Genomic DNA, 4,995 nt, shown 5'->3' on the forward strand with positions numbered 1-4,995 from the left:
CTATATTTTATTTTCCCATGTGAATTTGATCCTTGTGAGGCCACTGGAGCTGCACAAGGTTTGGTTTTGCTTCAGTAAGACCACGATTGTGTTAGATTCCACCCATCTATTCTCTTTTTTTTTTTGTATTGTAACTAGGCTCTGTCATTTAGAAACATGGGTTTTCCTACACTGTAAAAAAAATTCTGTCGTTTTTACAAAAAAAATTTGGCAGCTGGGTTGCCAGAATAATTTTGTAAAAATTACAGTCACTGTAAAAAAAATCCTGTAAAATTTACAGGGATTTACTGTAAGAAATACAGACTTTAAGTTAGTTTATACAAAAAAATCCTGTTGTTTTTACAAACATAATTTGGCAGCTGTGGTTGCCAGAATAATTTTGTAAAAATGACAGTCACTGTAGTGTAAACAACTTTATAGTTTTAAACTGTGCATTTCAGTACAAAACTGCATAAAAACATCAATTTTCTGCCTTTTGTCTTGCCTTCTTTATTAATATTAAAGCAGCACAACATACACATTTGTAATATGTACAGCTTAATTATCTCATTGGAACTGATAGAGAAAAGATGGAGGTAAAGAGATGGAAGGAAACAAAGATGAGAAAAAGAGTAAAAATGAAAAATAGAGAAGGAGAGGGCAAGAAAGAGAATATTTGTTAAACAATTAATCTCTGCAAACTGATGTACAGCACAATATCACTCTGCAATCTGATCTACAGGACAATATCACAAAATATAAGAGCAATAAAACTAAGTTGCATACAAACTCGCCTGAAAAAATTATCTTCAGAACTGAGCATAGAAGCTGAAACAAACCTTATTCAGAGTAAAGTACAAACAAATGTCCATAGTTTCAGACATCGCGTCACTCATGATCTGAAAGTTCCTGAATTAAAGTAAGGACTCTTGGGTTCACATTGAGACGTGAAGTTTGTGTATTCTCCACTTTGGTGCCCTTCTCTGGGTTGATGGAGAAAAAACACCTTGGGAAAGAAGAAAAACAGGCAACTTATTAATTATAAAATAGTTTTATTAACAGAAAAAATAACTTACATTTCTTTATTCAAGATAAATAAAATATTTTAGTTATTAAAGGGTTAGTTCACCCAAAAATGCTGTCATTGATTACTCACCCTTCATGTCGTTCCAAACCCGTAAGACTTTAGTTCTTTCTTAAGTCTTCTTAAGATCTTAAATTAAGATTTTTTAATGCAATCTGAGATATCTGATCCTTACATTGACTGCTACGCAACTGAAACTTTGCTTCAAAAAGTTGAAAGAGATTGAAAAACTAATCTGAATTGAAGTTAATTTAGTCTTTTATTCACATATTCATCAGCTTACACATCAGTTGTGGTAAATAGAAGCTCAAGCATGTTCACTTGACATGCGAGAACCAGGCAGCCTGTTTGAGCTTTCTCAAGAACCAATGAGGTTTGTTCTTGTGCATCAAGCAGGGCTGGTTGAATTTGTTTGTGTTTGCTGACCGTTTATATGTGAATAAAAACCTAAATAAATCTGTTCATCAAATAAAGTGATGTGAAAATTTGGACTAAAACACTCAATTCATATGGATTAGTTTTTACAATCTCTTCATGAACTTTTTGATGCGTCAAAGTGGTAGTTGCGTAGCTGTCAATAGAGGGACAGAAATCTCTCCGATTTCATTAAAAAGCATTAATTAAAAGCTTCAATTGCGTTTCAAAGATGAACAAATGTCTTATGGGTTTGGAAAGACATTAGGGCAAGTATCCCTTGACCGAACCCTTTAATAATAGCTGGGCCTGTCAATCAGACATCTGCAGTTTATCAGTGACTCCAGTTAAAAATCAATGATAAAATAAAAGGCCATTTCATATGTTTATATTGCAATAATGACCTTTGTAAGTGTACAGACAGTTTAATAAGAAGATACGCGAAGTGTTGTCTTTATAAAGTATCTTCTTATTAAACTGTCTGTACACTTACAAAGTTCTCAATGCTTCGGTTTGCATGTAGGGACCCCTCATTATGCTACCGTGTTAGTGTGAGGCTATTTTGAGCCTTGTTAGTGTTATTAACTAGCGATTTATTTTGACTTAGTTGCTGCCCCATATACTAGCGTAATAAGCTAATCAGTTTTTAGAGATAAAACTCTTACATTTGATTATCATGAAAACAAATCCCAGAGAACGGCCGACTTGGTACCAATGTGTTAATACACCTCAGGTTCATTTTGCGCCGGAGTTGTCCTTTAATTTTATGAAGCGACGAGAATACATTTTGTAGGCAAAACAAACAAAAATAACGACTTTATTCAACAATTTTTTTCTAGCCTGTGTCAGACTCTTACGCTGTTGACGCAACATAAACAATGCAACGCTTCCAAGTCCTCCAATAAGGAACGAATCGCACGCATGCATCGTGGTGCTCAACTGAATATCGTCGGCAAACGGTAAGCCGGCATTCTGGCATTTTGGAAGAGTTGCACTGTTGCGTTGTAATGTATATGTTACGTCAACAGCGTAACGCCGGTTTCACACTGCACGCATTAGCAGAGCGTAAGCAGCGCAGGAGCAGTGCATATGGTGAGCAGGAGCAGGACACGCTGAACCGCGGGTTTTGTACAGACAGAGTATATCTATAATGGATAAGTTGGCATTGCTTTATTTCGTTTTCAAATACATTTAAGAGAAAAGACTTGTCAAGAAGCTTATTTTATTAATAATTTCATTTATATAACTTTTGGTTCATCTTTGTTTTTATTGTTCGGGCAAACAAGTTTGTTTTTGGACATTTGTTTTCTTTTTAAATTGCTTTTGGTCATTTGATTGACTGTTTAAAACACAATAGATATCATCAATGCGCTTTTTGGGTAAAACTGCGGTGTATTTTGGCCATGATCAATGCATTGTCTCTTTAATTCAGCGTAAGCGGCACGTTAAAAATAGACTAGGTGCCGAAACTATCGCGGCACTGCTGTTCCTGCTCTGCTCCTGCTACGCGCTGCCGCGCCACTTCTGCGTGCGGTGTGAATACACTCATTGATTAACATGGACGCCGAAAAAAATACGCGCTGCTGACGCTTGCGGTGTGAAACCGGCGTAAGAGTCTGAGTACCTTAATTTTTTTAAGTTCAATAAAGTGAAATTGTTGCATAAAGCCTATCCAAGAAGACATACCTCTGCAGAAACTCCAGGGTTGATGCCAGCTCTGATGGGTAATGGATGTTGAAGATATAATAGCTCCCAAACATCATGCACAGGGCGGAAATGAAGGAGTGGATGTTGTCAAGTATAATGTTTTGATCCACACACAGCATGAACCGTTTAGCTGAAAAACAGGATCGACCTAAAAAGAAAGTAAGAAAAAAATATTCAAACAAAGATACTACAACATTACAGTAACAAAAATAAAAACAGTCTTCATTAAAGAAACACTCCACCGTTTTTTCATATTAAACTATGTCATTCCCTTAACTAAGACGAGTTGATACATACCTCTCTCGTCTCAGTGCGTGCACTCAATCGCTCTTGGCGCGCGGCGACACTTTGATAGTACTTAGCTTAGCCCAGTTCATTCATTAGGAACCAAACAGAGATGAAGTTAGAAGCGACCAAACACCTCCACGTTTTCCCCATTTAAATACAGTTACACGACCAAGTATGGTAACAAAATAAAACGTGGCGCATTTCTTAGCGGGTAAAAAGGATAACTATAATGTATGGCGGAATAGCACTTGGGACTCGGGAGCACTTCGATATTACTGCACCGAGTCGAAGTGCTCCCGAGTCCCAAGTGCTATTCCGCCATACATTATAGTTATCCTTTTTACCCGCTAAGAAATGCGCCACGTTTTATTTTGTTACCATACTTGGTCGTGTAACTGTATTTAAATACACTGAAAAAAAATGATTCGTTGAATTTACTAAAAAAAATTACTAGAACTAGTTCAACTTAATGCATTTGTTTAAATGTAGATAAAATGAATTGAGTGCAACCACTTAACTTACAATAATTTTTTTAGGGAAAACGTGGAGGTGTTTGGTCGCTTCTAACTTCTAAACTAATAAAAATCGTTATTTTTAATCCTAACGTTACTTACTCAGCATGAAAGAAACTGAAACCCTGATTAATCCCCAATTCGTCAGCATCATTGACTAAATAACCTGAGTCACAAACATATACTTGTATAGTTACTGTTTTTTTTAATAAAACAAACTGTTTGTTCACTTACCAGCGCAAGATATCTCAATTTTACATGTAAACTCCACTTGCTCACTGGCAGAATTGGCGAGCACTCCCACTCATGAAGTTCGTCAAAATGGCTGATCCTGTGATAATCAGAAATCTGCTTTGCTGCAGAAATGACAGTAAACATTAGTCGACTTAAAGCAAACTAACAAAATCGCTCTTTTTTTATACTAGTTAACATTATTCACCATTAAAGAAAACTGAAAAAGTTGAGCTGAACATAAAACCCACAGTCTAACGTTAACAGCCGAATTAACCAACAGTTCGTCCGCATCATTATGATGGCATAGCCTCAGTCAAAACTTGTACAGTTACTGTTTTTTTTTTTATATATATAAAACCAACTGTTTGTTCACTTACCAGTGCCAAGAGATCGGAATTTTACATGTCATACACAACTCCACTAAGTTAGCAGCTAGCTCACTGGCAGAAATGGCGGGCGCTCTCACTTGTGAAGTTCGTCAAAATGGCTGATCCTGTGATAATCAGAAATCTGCTTTGCTGCAGAAACGACAGGAAACGTTAGTCGTTAGATCAAACTAACAAAATCGCTTTTTTTAAATCTCAGTTAACGTTACTCAGCATGAAAGAAAAAAAAACTGAAAAGAGTTGAGGTGATAAAACCTACACAGTTTACAGCCTTTATCATCCAATCGTACGCATCATTATGATGGCAAAATATCCCCAGTCAAAACATACACAGGTACTGTTTTTTTTTTGTTTTGTTTTTTTAATAAAACGAACTGTTTGTTCACTTACC

General features: G+C 36.2%; 1 long non-coding RNA gene across 1 annotated transcript; it reads right to left on the minus strand.

Moving 5' to 3' along the window:
* Positions 1-415: 415 nt before the first annotated feature.
* LOC309475036 lies at positions 416-4,414 on the minus strand. Its single transcript, XR_014197478.1, has 3 exons — positions 4,219-4,414; positions 3,164-3,332; positions 416-985 (listed from the first exon to the last, which is right to left on the minus strand). It is a non-coding gene; the product is annotated as an uncharacterized lncRNA (long non-coding RNA).
* Positions 4,415-4,995: the final 581 nt, after the last annotated feature.

The sequence above is a fragment of the Leuciscus leuciscus genome, assembly GCF_965113295.1.
Source record: "Leuciscus leuciscus genome assembly, chromosome: 15".
Lineage (NCBI taxonomy): Eukaryota > Metazoa > Chordata > Actinopteri > Cypriniformes > Leuciscidae > Leuciscus > Leuciscus leuciscus.